Below are 17,714 nucleotides of genomic sequence, written 5' to 3' on the forward strand. Positions count from 1 at the left end.
ATGAAACTACAACAGTCTAAGTCAGTGGTTCTCAACTAGTGGGTCATGACACCTTTGGCAAACCTTTATCTCCAAAAATATTTACATTACAATTAATAACAGTAGCAAAATTACAGTTATGAAGTAACAACAAAAATAATTTTGTGGTTGGTGGGGGGTGGTCACATGAGGTCAACATGAGGAACTGTATTCAAGCATGGCAGCATTAGGAAGGTTGAGAATCACTGTCCTAGATCCATGGTTTGCACCACTTGCATTGCTGTTTGAGACATAAAGCACAAGAAGACAAAATCTTAAAATATCTAAGGTACTTTTGAAAAATCAACACATAAGTTTCAAGGGCAGTTAGGTCACCTGGAACTCAGAGGAAAACTTGCACCTCAAGAAACTGTATAACATCAAAGGTGGGCAGCAGTTGAATAGTGGGTATCAACTAGGATTTTGCTTCGTGGGAGTAAAGGCAAGGGAAGATCAAAAAGCAAAAGAGCAAACCCCAGAAGAGCTGACAGCAATATGTGGTGGCCAAGGAACAATTGGGTAGAAGGGTGGAAAACAAAGCGATGCTTTTGCCAGACAGCCAACAGAGGAGAATACCTCAGAATCAGACAGGACTGAACAAGGTCACCAAGCTAGATCCATGTTACCCTCACAGGCATGGCAAACACACAATATTCCCATTCCTCAATTTTTTGTTACTATCCTTCATGTATTTTAAGAAGCATATTCTTCTTTATGGACCCTCATCTAGGGCCTATGACTGTTGACTCTGTTCATATGATGCAAGCCCTTCTCAAGGCCAGGTAAAGCTCAGCCCAGCTACACTCACTGTGCTCATGACTTTCCCCAACCTTTCCAGCCCTGTTTATGGGCACTGTCTCCAAGCAAAGCAAGGCCTGCAGCATTGGTCTATGGCACTCACCAAAAGCATTTCCTGCTAGCTTCCTCACTGAAGGCCACATGGCCAAAGGTGACACAGGAAACAGGGATAAAAGAACACCCATAAAAAGAAAACCAGAAAACCAATAAATATAGCAATAGTAGCAACAAAAACCAGACATATTTAGAAAGCTGAAGGAAAAACATGGGTCAATAGGTTATTTAATTTTTTTCAAATATTCAAAAAATATAAGAAAAATTGAAATAATACTGATATTACTTAAGCAAAAATGTAAGAAAAAATGAAATAATACTGACACTACTTAAGTAGAATATATTTAGCAGAAAATACTGTCATGGAGGAATAACCATCAATGGACAGTAGCTTTGTTCCACACAGAAAACCATTCATGTTCATAGACTAATGGGTTCCACACATCTTAGAATCTAAACCCTGGATTCTTTTAATACACACTGATTTAAATACACTGCTATGCATCAGAACTAATGAAGTGATGTCCTCTAAAAGTGGACACTCTTTCAAATGAAAGGGTAAGTTAAAAACACAAATTACAAAATTAAAATGGATAACTTAAAATGCCCATCCAATAGACTTCAGAGTATTTAGACAAATCTGACAGGTCTGCACAAGGAAGGCTTCAATTCTAGAGACAAAACATATTTGTAAGGGGACTAATATTTTTAAAACATTAGACTGCTATGTTTCCTCTCTCAAATAAATCATATTTGGCCCTCTCGAAGGCATGTCATTATGCCTTCAAGCATGGGAACAGGGAGAAAACATGGCAGTCACGTAAAAGGAATTTCCTTGAACAGAGCAATTCCACAATTCCAGCTTCCAGAGTTGACATCAACAGAGGGATGACAGCCATTCATTTTATTTATTTGAGACATTCTTGCCCAAGGCCATTCTTTCCAAATACCCAGACACCATACTGACAAATAAAAGGCCAAAGAGAGAGAACGGCTCAATAAATAGTTGTACCAACTATTTGAACCAGAAGACACGGAAATGACACTTTGATTATTCATCTTAAAGAAATTCTCCCTTGTTATGAGACCCAGCACTCGAAGCGCTGAATTAAAGCTGGGTGTGATGTTGCAGGAGTGAAACCCCACCACTTGGGAAACTGAGGCATTGCAAGTTCAAGGCCACCATGGGTGGGCTATATAGTGAAATTAAAGGACTTAATTCTGTTTGTATATTTTAATAGGGCATGGATTGTAACTGGTACATATATGTGTGCATGAAAATTTATCTAGTAGTATATACAACTTGCACTGCCTTTAGTTATTACACAGTGACTACTGGAGTCTGCATGATATTCTACTTCTTGATAGGTTCTCTCCTAAGCTTAAATATGTGTGCCAATACATAGCAATTATTAGCAGAATTTTCCACGTGGAAATTCCCACTTCAACTTTTATTTCATGTTCGTGGCACTTAAAATTGGCACACACTCACTAAGCACAAAATGGCAGTGCCTGGTTATGGTTAAGAAGTGTTTGTTTCTTGAACCTGTCATCACACAAACTTTGGAAGAGTATCAAAAAACTGTACTAGCTCAGCGAGTGTATATGGCGTGTCACCTATATGCAAGAAGGCTAAGAATCCATCTTCAGTAAAATGAATGAATTCGGGACAGATCCAGGAACATTCTTTCAACCCGAGTGCCACTAGGAATTAGGTAGCTTCAGTTTGCAGATTTGTCTTTGGACCTTTGTCTCTGGGAATATCTCTTCCTAACATGACAGGTACAGTGAACCAGTGACCCCCAGAAGCACATACACAAAACACAATGCCCAAGACCAGCACAGGGGCAGCCTCTTCCACAAGGCCCCTTTCAAGAATAAAACAATCCCACTTCAGCTCCAGGAGAACTTCATTCAAACCTCCACGCCCAACACTAGACCAATCATCATAAGGAAAGTGCACAGAATACAAGTGTGTTTGTCAAATCCAGATTGAGTTGAGCCAAGGAAGGCAAATACTGGAACAGAAGCATGGTAAACAGGCCAGCCCAAAGGAGGAGTCTTTTATGGACAATCGAAAGGTCAGCTCAGCACATTTGTGAAATCAAAAGAAATCCTCCTAACTCTAATTTTAATCTTCAGACATCTGAGCTCATTTTAGTCCCTTGGCTTAGAATGTTGAGAATTTTTGGAAATCCTTTCCGTTGGGTCAAGGGAAACAGCAAGGTTAACGCAATATATTTCATCTAGGCTTTTCCAGTTGCAGCTCTTTATGAGTGAAGCAAGACAAACAAGGAAAGAATGAACAAAATGCCCATGCCAGGGTCGGTAAGCCCAGTGATCTTTAGCAGCAATATAAGAGACGGAGAGTCATTCGGTTCCAAATTAATGTAAGGCACTTGGCCTTCTAAAGAATGGGGCTTTTTGTTTCTAAAGAAGTGGACCAACATGAATAGAGTATTCACATTTAAAGATGGTGTCATACATTTAACTATAGTGATCAAGGGCAAAGCCATTCGGTTTGTTCTTACTGTCCGTGAGTAACATTTTCATTGTTCTGAGACTTCCATCCATAAAAGAAACACTAACCAATTTGCATCCTTTTCCTTGAACTTTTAACAGGAACTATAAAATCAAATATAAAAACATTCTTTGGATCGCTCTTTGATTTTCCTCTGCATGTAATAAACATCTCTATTTTAGCAACAGGCAGTTACATAAAAGCTCTTTCTGCCACTCTGTTTCCAGGGACTGGGCTGTGCTCTCAGGGATGAAGCCTTGGATAATTCTGTGTGCTCATGGACCACCTGGCAATGGAACTCTTGGCCGAATTAGCTTGCCGATTTTGTTATGAACATGACTAACTGCCTTTTATAAAGGGCTTACTGATCCAAAAATAGTTGCTGGGCATTGGATACTTTTTTCCTTTAAGTGTTTTATTTTGCTTTTTTTTTCTAAAGAGGTATCAAATCCAATTTATCTCACTGTAATTTCCCAACTTCAAAGACAGTATTAATAATTCAGAAGTAACAACTGTACAGATATTGTCCTGTAAACTATGATGCATTCATCACATAGCCAATGATAAATAAAGTACCCGTATATCCTGCAAATTCCCATATTCCTGATATGCTTATACATGTCATCAGCCCATCTGACATCATAAACATAAATATTTCATTTCACTTCAGTAGATATCCTCTTTTCCCTACAGCTTGGAAATTTGCTAATAATAATAATACCTAAATTTCATGTCACTCCTAGACAGAGGCCTTGTCACCTCACAGATTACAGAGTGTGAGGGACTAATGGAAGAATAGAAAAGGCTTCATTCACCGCCCTCACTTTGTGAGCAGACTCCTGCACTTGCAATGCACGCTGGGCTCACACATTTTCCAGACATGGTAAGCAGAACTCTTAGCGCAACCATTTTTGGATGAGAGCAGTCACATGTTACCCTTAATCTTTAAACAACTTAACCACATTTCTCTTAGGAATGGGAAGGTTCAAATCAATGGCGTAACTGAAGAGAATGTAACCAAGGAGTCAGGAGCAAAGATGTGGGCTAGGCTAGAGGAAATAGCTAAAGAATGTCAGAACATCCCAGAGGTTAATAAAGCAGCAAGCTATGCCTATCCAGTCCTATGACGTAAAAAGAGGAAAAACTGCCCAAACTAGAAACGGCATTGGTCATTGGACTCTTAAAGTCAATAAGGAAGCTGGGGAACAAGGCAGATCCTCAAGGACATGTCCACAAAGGTTGCTCCTTGGAACCTTACAGTAGGACAGGAAAGTCCATCTGGATATGCCAATGGACAATATCCAGCAGATGAAATACATCCCTGAGTTTGTATCTCTGCTCTGTGTTTGCTTTTAAAGAATTATAAAATCTAAACCTTGCAAACAAAAGGAAGCCATCTGGGTTTCTTTCGGCTTCTGTAGTCTCTGAAAAGAGGCCGAATTGGAATCCTAGAGGGGAAATTTTAGATAAAGAGCACAAGAGAAAGACTCTCGGAGCTGAATAATTAATTGGAACAAAACCATGTGATACAGAGACACTGATAGCTACTAATTGGCACCGATGTTCCAGGTCTGGAAAGTCTGAGAGTACAAGCTGCAAAGACTGAAGAGAGCTACATAAAAGGGCGTGGGAGGCGGGAGGACTCAGATTTCAGTAGAAGGTGTCTCCTCGTTTCGGTGAGAGAATTTTAATATGATCTAAATTTGAATTTAGATGTATGGGATGTCATGTTGGTTGTGGGGACTGAGGGAGGCAGGCATATGCGCCATGAGTCATGAACACGTTTCTGTAAGAAGACAACTTGGGTGAAACAAAGAGACACAGGGAAGGCCCAGTGAGAAAAGAGACAGACCAGAAGTTATTACCATCAATCTGAATAAAGACTTTAGCAATGAGGTGGCAGTGGAGACTCATCCCTTTTTTAAAACATATGCTCTATATGCCTGTCTGTTCCAGGGACATACATAGAGTCTCATATCGACACACACTGTACTAAAGCAATACCACAGTGAACAAAAGAAGATGCGTTTTCCTGGCCTAGTGTTGTAGGTAGATCTACTGGAGAAACAATGGCACTTAACAATGAGGTTTTCCTTCAGTTTTGAATGCTAGTCCCCTGAAGAAATAGAGAGTCCTGAGAAGAGATAACTCTTTTAAGAAGAGGACGTGGAGGGGAGTTGAAGGGCTTTCTCTCTGAGAAACTGATACCTAGGCTGATATCTGGAAGACCAGAATTAGACAGATAAACTAAGTTAATCAGGAGGGAAGGAGCCAGAGATAGTATATGCCTGGAGTCTCTGACTTTGGAGGCTGAGGCTAGGTCTGTCTCTTGAGCCCAGGAACTGGAAACTAGCTTGGGCAGCAATAAGACCATGTCTCAAAACAACAGTTGTTGAGCCGGACATAGTGGCATATGCCTTTAATCCCAGCACTTGGGAGACAGAGGCAAGTAGATTTCTGAGTTCAAGGCCAGCCTGGTCTACAAAGTGAGTTCCAGGACAGCCAGGGCTACACAGAGAAACCCTGTTTCGAAAAAACCAAAAAAAAAAAAAAGAAAAAAAAAGAAAAAACAAACAAACAAACAAAAGAATAGTTGTTTTCTTTTTTAAGTCAGATGGTGGTGTTGTGTTTGTGGTGTTGGCGGTGGTGGTCTGGCAAGCAAAAGCTCAGTAAGAATAGAGCATGGCCAAGAGTCTTGAGAATGAATACAGGAAGTACAGGAAATTAAATAGCAGGAAAGGGACAGCTTTCGTAAGGTTTCAAAGGAAGGCCTAAATTTAGTGTTTAAGGCCCTAAACAGCTTGATGTGGTTCCAACCATGGCAACCAAAGAGACAGGATGCACACTCAACCATAATCACCTTTGAAATTTAGTTGTGTAATCAATCTAGATTTGCTAATATACTTTGTGCCTTCACCAAAGAACACAGCCCACAAATAACCATTCTTTTGGTGTGTATGCAAACATGTAGAAGTGAGAAATCAAAGTGAGTAGCTGTCTTGCTTGGTCACTTTCTTCATTGCTTGAGACAGGGTCTGTCACTGAGCCAGGAGCTCATCAATCCAGCTAGACTGGAGGAGCAGTCTAATTTCCTTTGCCTCTGCCTTCCCAGTGTTGGGATTACAGGCATGGACTGTGGTGACTGGCTGTTCAACATGGGTGTTAGAGATAAAACTCAGTTCCTCACGTTCACAGGGCAAGCACTTCACAGACTGAGTCACCTGCTTCCTCAGCTCAGTACCTGAGCTTCCTTAACAAGTACCTAGTAATGCTAGTGATGTGTAGTGAGGATCAAGTGCTTTCCAAGGCACTGAGATGTAGTCCTATTGACTCAGACAATTGTGACTGGGCCTTGAGCCAGCTTCCTACATATACAAAGCAATATGTAAGCAGAGTCTTCTCAAGGACTGGCAAGAAGGAACAAGCTTCTTTTTAAATACAGATGGAGAGAGTAGTTTGTTCAGTCTGAGCATGCCCCGACAGAGTGTGCACTAAGAGGAATAATATACCATTGCTGCTTTCTTTCGGAGACCCGTTGTTTTACGTGTGAGAAGTTTAAAAGATGAAGAATTGACCCCCACACGTGACAGTGGTCTCTAAGAGAAGCATACATTATGGTCCACAGATGAGTTTGAGAGACTCGGATGGGTTCACAGGACAAGGGACTCAGATTTATAAATCAATGGAAGATGATCTCAACAGCAGAGGATGCAAGGAACACAAAGAGGTACCAAGGGTGTTCAGATGTTCTAAGACAAGTCCTTATAAGGGAAAAATGGTGGCACAGAGAAATGGCTCAAGAGCTAAGAACACTGTGCTGAGGGCATTTCATAACTCTCTGCAATTTTAGCTCTAATATCTTGAACCTTCTTCAGGCCTATATGGACACTAGATATACATGCATGTGCACATACATGCATGTAGACACTCATACACATAAAAGAAGGAATAGTTTCTTAAAAAAGAGAATAACAAATGCACTAAATATGTAGAAAATGGGGATTTGGTGATGAACTGGCAGGGCATGATCTAAAAGAGTAACAAATGGGCAATATGGCAGATTATATGCCATTTATGCCATGGTGGCAAACACATTTGGAGAAAAAGTTTTGACTAGGAAAGCTACATCAGAGAGTATTAAGACAAATATTTTGATTTGAAACCATAATAACATCATGATTAAAAGCACAGACTCTGGAGTCAACTGCAGTTCGAACAGCTTCCTCTACAATCGCTCCTCCAAATCAAAACAAGGTAGAGGTGACCCAGATTATTTGTTAGAGATGGATCTCGAAAGTCAGGTGAAAGACTCTACTGGGTAATTGTGTAATATAAATCTGGGAAAGGCCAACCACAGGAACAGAAAGACCAGTGGGCAGGTGAGTAAGGGACAGAAAGAGTACACAGAGGCACAGAGAGCTCTCAGGCCATAGGAATGTTCTTCATGATATCAATTACTCAGAGGCACACACTTCCAAATGCTTACCAAATTGCACACTTAAGGTTCACGAACTTTAGGTATATGCTAAATAAGCCAATAAAAGTCAGGAAAAATCACGCAAAAGTGCAAAATTAAGAAGCAGTTGAAATAAAAGCACTGAACTTAAGAATGCCACTTATACTTGAAGGGAATGGGAGTGGGCTTATAACTCATAATCCACATAATAAACACTGGCATGTGTGTGAGGTGCATGGTATTCATGACGTGGAAAGAATTCCTTTTCCTTTATTTAAATTTTACTTAATGGATCTTTAGCGACAGCAAGCACTATTTCAGGCTCAATAGATACAGCAATGAACAAGACCACAAGGCATTGCCATCAGTCTGGGTCAGGACTTTAGTAAGGTGGTGATAGTGGAAATTCACACATTCATACATCACATGTTCAGTGTTTGCCTATTGTCTTAAGGAAATGCTTTGAATTGGTGGACAAAACTGCATGCATTTACCGTGGAAAGCATGTTGTTTCAGCAGACCCCTAGATTTAGCTAATTGTCACACATACTGTTTCATTTGATTATCATTTTTATGATTAGACTATACATGGGAAATCTATACAGTGCATCTCAAGAAAGTCAGAGTGCACGTATCTCAGTGAAGAGATACGGTATCATCTGGCAGATGGCCCAGAGTGATATACAGGTAGACTTCTTTTTGCTTCTCCCACAAAGGTAGTATTATAAATAATGCCTAGGTAGCAAGATTATTATATTCATTATAATACCTAATATGTTAAGTGAATGACTATGAGTGACATCTACATCTTGAGAAAGGAATGTAGGGAACAATAATGACAAGATATTGAAAGAGAGAAAGGGGCTAAGCAATAGCCTGGAAGACTGATATTTACTAAGAAAAGATTTGAAAGAATAACTTTGCATATATTCCCATGCTCTGGCATAAGTGGCTTTTGAAACTATAGGGTTGTGGGCATAGCTCAGTGGTAGAGCTCATGCCTACTGTGAGGCTCTGAGCTGTAAGAGCTGGTGTTTAAGCCTGAATTGACTCTGTGAATTCAGACTCATGACACGCATGCTGAGACTCACGAGGTCTCAGTTTGCCTTGCAGGGAAAGCTCCTTCCCAATGATGTCCTGAGCTGACTGACATGAGCAGACAGCATCGTCTCAACTGAATCAATGCTCTTCATGATAAATGTAAATGAAACAGGCAGAAACAGGTTTGCAGACATCCCTCATCTTAAAAGTTTCTTACCTACAATAAATATATTCTAGAGAGGAGTTAATTTGTAAAAGTAAGCAAACTATCTTAGATTCAAGCATCTCTCAGTTCTTTTGACAGGTGACACTTTGAGATCTTGGGGAGAACACACCGCATAATAAGGTAGTGACAAGAAGAAAGACACCATCTTCTAATAAACTCGAGATTTTCACAGGGCAGCAGACTCCAAAACCTTAAGACAGTGGAGACTTGGAGACTTGACCTTCCTTTCACTTCAGTGGTCCTGGGCTATCAGAGGGGTTTTTTGTTTGTTTTTTTCAAGGTCACTACCAACCAAAGTGGAAACCAGAATTAGTTCAGTGGGCAGTAAGTGCATGAGATGCCTGACGTATTTCTTCTGACTCCTACCACTGCTGATTGAAGGACTAGAAGTCCCGTACACTTGATATCTGTGGGTTTCCAACTCCAGCTTACAGGGCTGATTAACGAAATGATAGGTAGAAGGTAGAATGATATTTACCTCTTGCAGAGACAAAAATTTCATGTTGAGTAAGATAAATTTTTGCTTTCGGCTCTAGACTATTTAGGGCATGAACTTAATTTCCTGACTCCTGGGCACAATTTTCTCCACTTGGTACCATGGAGTGGTTATAATAGCAGAAAAACAATATAGCTACCATTTGTTAACTTCTAAATTTGTTTGACCCCACTACAGTCACTTTGCTGATATCCACATTTACTTCGGCTACCAATCTGTCTTCTTTCTTTTCTCTGCTGCGTTCATACCCTGCCTCAAAAAAATGAAAGTACAACAGGAAATTACCTCTGAGTAGCACTATGGCACTTATGAAAAAAACATTAAGGAGATAAAATTAATATTTAACACATCTACAGTGTCAAAACTTAATATTATATCTGGTATAATCAATTGTGGAAACTGAAGTAAACAGAACTTGCATTTCCATAGCTAAATGATAATTTAGTTGGAAGCAAATGGAGGCTCAAAGCAAGAGGTACTCATTCCCATAAATAAATGTGGCTGAAATACTTCAGTGGGGTTTTTCTGTTCCTACTTAATGTGATGTCAGTTTCTGTTACGAGTTTATTATTCATAGTACTGTTTTCAAACTGTAACACCTAAATCTAATTAGGTAACACCTTCTTATTTATCTATAAAATTATGAAATAAGGCTGTCAAAGTGTTAACTTGTGTGTGCATAGAGATCTATGGAAATATTTTAATCTCTCAGAAGCATCACCGGCCCTTTGTAAAACCATGTTGCCATGGTAAATGTTTTCCTTTAATACCAGATTAGCTGAAGGTGGGAGTGAGACACAGTACAGTAGAAATGTTATATACACTGCTCTCCAACAGTGCTCTGAGGTTTGCTGGATGGGGGCAATTATCCCTGCAATGTACATATCCGATTTGTCTCCTATTAAACCAAGCACAATGTATTGCATGTGAAGAGCTATCCTGGCCTTGAAAGAGCGTACTCTGTACTTTTCTTTTTTTTTCAAAGAATCCATACAGAACGGTTCCAAAGGCTTTTCTTGAATAGGGTTAGTGAAATATTAATTCAGTCTACGTGAAACTAAGAGAAACAACAGATCTTCCTGGTGCCTAATACATGCAGGGAGGATCACTTGCTAATGTGGAAACAAATGCACGGATGCCTTCCATAAATATCTTTGGACTGACCATGATAGATAAATGCCCGCTCCCTACAAATCTGCTGCTATTTGCTTCTAAACATGTACCAAATTTCCTAAATCCCTTAATCAACCAGCATCCCTTAATGGCAGCGCTGCAAACCAGAGGAATAGGAATTAAACATTTATCAATTAGAGGCATTGTGTGGAAAAGCCCCTGTAGAGGTTTCTAAACATTAGAGGTTTATATCAGAACACTGTTTCCATTGGGGAGATTGTTTATTTTGTTACTTTTTAAATCAATTAAACAGTTAGTATTAAAATAATAGATGATGTTTTTAATCATAAAACATAATTAAAAAAAAAAACCTGCTGCCATCCAGGTCCACCATTCAAAGGCTTAGAACCTTGGGTACTTCTTCCTACATCTAAGTTGTCTGGCTAAGCATGCATAACCATACAGATGTGAAAGACATCTAGTTAAACACACATGTGTGTATCAGGGTTTTGTGTTAAACTGGCTTAATTAGGGCAGAGCCACACTTCATACCGATGTATGTGTGTAAGTACACACTTGCAGGGGACACGCACGTGTCAGAGGCTCTACGCTATTACTCCGATTCTTTTAAGGCAGGCTCTCTAATTGACCCTGGAGTTAGGGTGGCAGCTAGCAAGCCCTGGCAATCCTCTGCCTCTGTACTCCACAGCATTGGATTCTGAGCAAGTGGCAGCCATATGTGCCTTTTTATACTTTGTTAGGATCTAGACTAAGAGCCTCACACTCATGCAGAATGCACTTGCATCCACTGAGCCACACCCCCAGCCTTTTCTGTGGGTACTGGTGATTTGGACTCAGATCCTCACGTTGAGTTTTTGACAAGCCTTATCTACTGATGACTCCATCTCCCTAGCACTCATGTACAACCTCCCAATCCTGTTTCAATCAACTTTACCATGAATACTTATTTTATATATCTGAAAGGATGCTTTGGTCCTTGAAGTATATAACTGTTTTGTTACCAAATACATTGACCTTTTAATTATTAGTAGAGTTTTTAAAAAGATGAAATGACGAAGTGTACACTTCTGATCATTCATTTGCTCATAATCTTATTTCTAGATATTTATAGACATGCTAAATATTTGTTTTCAATGATCTTTTCTTACCGCATTTTTCAACTTTTACTGTCCATCTCCATAGATATTGTCCTCAGGAAAATGTCAGAAAGATGTAGACTCTAACCTTCTACAACGCATTCCAGAAAATTTTGCCTGTGATGCTCCTGACTAATGAGGCATTGTAACCATGCTCTTGATGCTTTAGATGGTCCTCGTTGTTCATCTCAACAATCCTGCAGGCTCACAGTACAGGACTCTATATTCCCTACTATAACATTCACTGAGCTTTATCCATATTAAAGGATTTATCTTCAATCCTATCAGAAATTGTTGGTCCCATTATACAAAGGAAACAGCAGAAGTATCTCACCTAAGATGCTGCAGCTAGTCCTGTGCCTACCACAGCTAATAGAACATCCTTGACCCAGTCCAAGCTAGGCTCTTTCAAGCCTTCTTGGCTAGGCTTAATCTTCATCTACAAAGACCTGAATAAAGGCTGACTGTTTCACAGCTTGACCCTGCATTGCTAAGATGAACTGGGAACCTCCTCAAAGTGCTTGCTTAGGAAAATTCTGGTTGGGGAAACAAATTTGCTGTCTACGCTAGCCACACCTGAGAAAATAAAGCCTCTGGCTCCCAGACCCTGGAAGTGGACAGAATAACAACTTCGGCCATTGCCAGCAAGCAGACTCTTCTGGCCTAATCTCATCTGTCCTGACTAACCCTTGTAACTTCTTGATTTCCTGACGTCCCCGAGTCCCAGTTGTTTCCTTCATGCTTTTGCTACCTAACTCCCCCTTTACAGTGCTCAATCACTTCAGCAGAAATTGCAGTTGCGTGCAGTTCACACAGGATTTTATATCCTGCTGCAACAGTTATCACAGTTCCAAGTGTGCAGCCCAGCTTTATGGCAGTCAGTTTTGTTTACCTCTGACATGACTTATCACGGAAGCATGAGAGGTAAGAGACAAGAATGGGAAAGGTATCAGGAAAGATGAAGGGTTGTGGAGGTCACTTTAAAGGACTTGGTTTAAGTCTCAGTGGTGTTGGCAACATTTGAAGTGTTGAGAAGGGTGACATGGCCTGACTTCTGCTTTAATAAGATCCTCATGGCTGTTGTGTGGAGCATACTCTAGGGATGTATAGGTACAAAAGAGGCCAGTTAGAAATGTTATCATAATAGTGCAGAAAGAACACATGATTCTCCATAGGGATGGGAGAGATGGCCGTGGTGAGGAGGTCTGGATGCTGCTGTGTTTGCTGACGACACCAACAGAATGTACTGGCATACTGCTTATGAGCCACGAGCGAGAATGTCATGGTGATAAAGATGCTAGTGTGTTTTACCTGGAAAAATTATATAGCAGGGATCACTACTTACTGAGATGGTTGAAGCAGGAAATGCAATGTTCCACATAAAAGAACTCAGGCACACAGGATCATTTAAATATAAAAATACTGAATACGAAGAAAAACAGATTAAGGCACTGCGAACCCTGCACTGATATTTGTATTCTTCCTGTTCTGTAAGTCAGACAAGGTTCATGAGACACCAGAGGTTAAATCAATTTATTAGCCTAAATGACAGATGCAGTTGTTTTGATCAGAGACAGAGAAATTGCAGTCCATGAGCTGACTGGCTGTTTTCACAGATAGAACTCCATATCGGAATACAGCCAAGCCTTCCTTTCCATGTTCTCTATAGCTGCTTCCTAAGTACAATGGTCAAGAGGCTGTATACCACATAAGGGACAGCATTTACTATCTGACATGTTAAGAAATAGTTTGCTGAACTATGCTTTATATTTAGATAGGATTGGTGGAAAATTTGGGATAAAATAGGGTAAACTTGCTTCTTAATGTGTCTTTTAACAATTAGGGGATGAGAAGTGACTGAAGGAATTCAGACCAACAGCCTTTCTTCTTGCATGGAAGTGTTTAAGAAGAGCATATTTGGTGATTTTGGATGGACTCAGCAATCTGTATTTTGTTTAACAAAAATAATTATACATATTTTTATAAGTATGTATAATTAAATATGCATACTTACATAAAATAAACAGCAACATTCTCTGTTACTGTGAATTAGTCATTGTATATGATTGGCCGTTAGACCTCGGTGTATGAGGTACATGGCTACTTTGTCTTTTTGTAAGTTGTACCATTGATAATAGCTAAATTTCTCCTTACATCAACCGTTAACAGATTTGTAGAACAGAATTATAAAATAAACATTCGTTTCAGATTCAAGTTAATATGAATCTGAAGTTGGGTTCTATTTACTGGACATTTGGCTGTGGTCAGGTTATTTTAATCTCTCTTGGATTCAACTTCTTATGCAAAAAATAGGACCTTGAGTAGGATTTTTATGTTATTTAATGAGACAACGGTTATAAAGTATACAATAATAGTAGTCTACAGTAAACACTCAAACACTCAAAAATATGTTCTCTCTCTGAAAAAATGCTTAAGAGGAACAGAACATCGTAAAGAACCCGAATCTGACTGAGAAAATTGACAGTCACAAGTTCGTCTTCTACTGCACAGATGTTTGCCGATCAATCACTGTGGCAAAAGATTCAATTTTTAAAAAAGGAAAATTACAATTCTATAGCCTTCTCTTAAAAATGTACATTAATTTTAGTGTATGAGTGTGTGTGTGTGTGTGTTCCTAAGTATATAAATTCAATCCGCTTACCCCGTGTAATGTTCCTTTGTTTTCAGGACTGACCATTGCTGCTCTATCCCAGGGAAGATATTTTTCAGGCTCTCCACTCTCCTTAGTTTGTCCTCTAGTTTTGTTTGTTTGCCTGTTTGTTTTTTTGTTTCTTGGTTTTGCTATTCGTTATTGAGGACTGAATACAGTACCAGGCAGACACAAAGCAATTACTGGACATGTAATTCCTGGGAATCTACTTGAAGAGTTTTGTTTTGATTATATGAGGTACATTAAAGGCTGAGACAAACAAATGAAACCGTATACTGGAGGTTGGTGAGGTGGCACAGCGGGTGAAAGGTGCTTGCCTTACAACCTTGACGATGAGTTTTACTGCCAGATTCTACAGTGGAAAGAAACATCAATTCCTGAAAGTTGACCTTTGACTTCCACACACATTCACCCCTCCTCTGCTCTCCCTCTCCTCTCCTCTCCTCTCCTCTCCTCTCCTCTCCTCTCCTCTCCTCTCCTCTCCTCTCCTCTCCTTTCCTCACCTCACCTTCTGTCTCTTCCTCTCCTCCTTCTCTCCTCTCCTCTCTTTTCTTATTTTCCTCCTCCCTCTCATCTTTTCCCTCTCTCATACACATACTATTATAAATAAAATAAAAATTAAAAATGATATTGTAATAGAGTCCCTGTTACTTTTCCTAAACAAACTGGTTCAGGTTTAATGGAGTAATTTTTAACAGGCATTCATATTGGGAAGAACCTCAATGCAGAGGCCTGACGCAACAGGGTGTGTTTTAGCAAAATAATAATCTAGGATTATACTCCATCTGTGCAATCAGTTGGATGTCCTACTATGTGAATTATGCCTAATGTCTCCTCCTCCTCTATTATAATCTGCTTACCTTCCTATCCTAGCCTACAGTCTTATTTCTCAAGCAAGAGAGTTCTGTCAGTCTTATCTCTGCCCCACACATTATTTCCAAAACAGAAGCAGTACTTCCTAACGTCTAGACTGAATGATGTATTTCTTGGACCTCTCTGGGCTATTGACACCACCGTCTTGCTTCTCCATTGTGACTTTGCATGAATTCTGTTTCACTTGTTGAGCCACAGCCAATAGGAAATCTCAACGTACTTACCAGCTTCACATTTCCCTTTCTTCTTGCCCTTCCTTGATGTAAAAAGTGTGCTCTTACCTTTGAGATAGCATTGAAAATGTAAATGAGGAAAATACCTAATTAAAAAAAAAGTGTGCTCTTCTTCATATTCCAGGTATTCTATATTTCCCCCATTTATTCCTATTCTCCATCATTTCATTTCCCTTTTAAGGCTTGTACCTGTCTCACTCAGCCCCCACTCTCCCTCTCCCTTTACTTTCTTCATCCTAACATTCTTCATTCTATCTTCCTCTTCCATCTCCTTTCTGCTGACCCTTGTCTGTGTGAGCTCTAGGTTTAGCCACATTGTGAGGCAAAAGTGGTTGCTTTCTTCCACACACACACACACACACACACACACACACACACACAAACATACCTACAGTCTCACACCTCTTCGACCACCTTATCAAGAGTGCCACGGTGAGGAGGAGAGAGGTTTTCTATCTGGCCGTCATGGGCAGCCTGTCATGTTTCATGAATGCTTACAAGGTGCATCATCTGTAGGTCAGCGGGGAAGCAGGTCAAGGGTGCTGAGGGAATGTACTGAAACATTCTAACCAGGTCAAAACTGTTTCAGAGCACCTGAATCCCCCCATCCAATCGCAAGTCGCAGTTGCAAGCAAGACCAACCTCAACCCAGCGTGAATGAACTAGGCTAACATAAGCAATGGTGCCAACAAGACTGAGATCACCGGGAACATCCACTGGGTCAGCCTCTCTACAATGTGTTCTGTTATACTATTCTAGGTACACCATTCCCATAAGGCTAGTTACACCAGGGCTCCATGCTTGCCACTTATACAAGAGAAAGATACATTCTTAGCAAAAGTCCTAATAGTTGATTGGACTACTCTAATACACATATCTTTTTTGCAACCAATCACCATGGTAGGGAAGCCAGATCCAGCCATCTGCTAGTCCTGGTTGGTTTATGCCCCCTCTTGAGTTGACTCCTGGGAACCACATGGTCTTATAGAGAAAGAGCAAAGAGGAGAATGATTCAGCTGCAAGGCAACCAACAAATGGCCACCACACGAGCCAAAGTCCTGGGCCTGCAGTGCAAGACAAACAGCCAGCAGTTTAAGCCCTGCATGCTTTCTTTCCACGTAAGATTCTAAAATTGAATAAAGATTTAATTTATGAAAACGAAGCTCTCCCACACTTTTTTTTTTAAATTAACTCTTCTGGTTACTCTTTCTGAGAGTAGTGGTTGAGACAGAATTGTCTACTATTGTTACTCAATAATAAGAATAAAGGAATATTTTCAAATAGCTCTAATTGACTATTTGATTAAAACGATGATGTTCTTGTGGGAAACGTGATATAAGACAAGTTGTCTTTTAGACTGTTTTAGACAGAAGCTGGGCATTCTTACTCATTCCTGTCTCTCATGCAACGAGGAGATCGAGACAGGAAGAGTACCAGGAGGTTTGGGGTAGCTCACAGTATATAGAGGGAAACAATCAAAGAAAGAAAGAAAAAAAGAAAGAAAGAAAGAGAGAGAAAGAAAGAAAGAAAGAGAAAGAGAGAGAGAGAAAGAAAAAGAAAGAGAGAAAGAAAGAAAGAGAGAGAAAGAGAAAAAGAAAGAGAAAGGAGGAAAGAGAGGAAGGAAGACAGATGACCAATTAGTGATTATTTTGTATAAAAAGAAGCAGCAGCTAAGTTTAAATAAATACAGTTTAAAACCACATTTTAAAACTGAGAACAAACAAACAGCTAATTTCTTGGGTTGGGGACTATGGCCTTCGTGCTCCGGTTTTAGTGTCGTTGTTAAATACTAAACAAGGTGATTACAAAACTCAGGGCCAGGACAGAAATAAAATGTACAGAAGAGGTATCTGTCTGGTGATGTGGTCATGCAGAGACAGTGTGGGCCATGTCCTTCACAGCTCTACAGTAGTTACAGATAATCATACTCAGGTCTTCAAATACTGTCAGGTATTACCCTGACGTAAGAGGCCTATGTATTTCCTAGAGCTTCTGGTTGTCCATTTCAAAAGTCGTTTTTCCTCAACAAATAGAATACTTTTATTTTCCCAGTGGTA

General features: G+C 39.9%; 1 protein-coding gene across 20 annotated transcripts in view; it reads right to left on the bottom strand.

Moving 5' to 3' along the window:
* Window positions 1–17,714, bottom strand: part of Pam (peptidylglycine alpha-amidating monooxygenase) — a 274,763-nt gene that overhangs the window by 136,147 nt on the left and 120,902 nt on the right. The gene's annotated exons all lie outside the window — the stretch shown is intronic.

The sequence above is a fragment of the Mus musculus genome, chromosome 1 (assembly GCF_000001635.26).
Source record: "Mus musculus strain C57BL/6J chromosome 1, GRCm38.p6 C57BL/6J".
Lineage (NCBI taxonomy): Eukaryota > Metazoa > Chordata > Mammalia > Rodentia > Muridae > Mus > Mus musculus.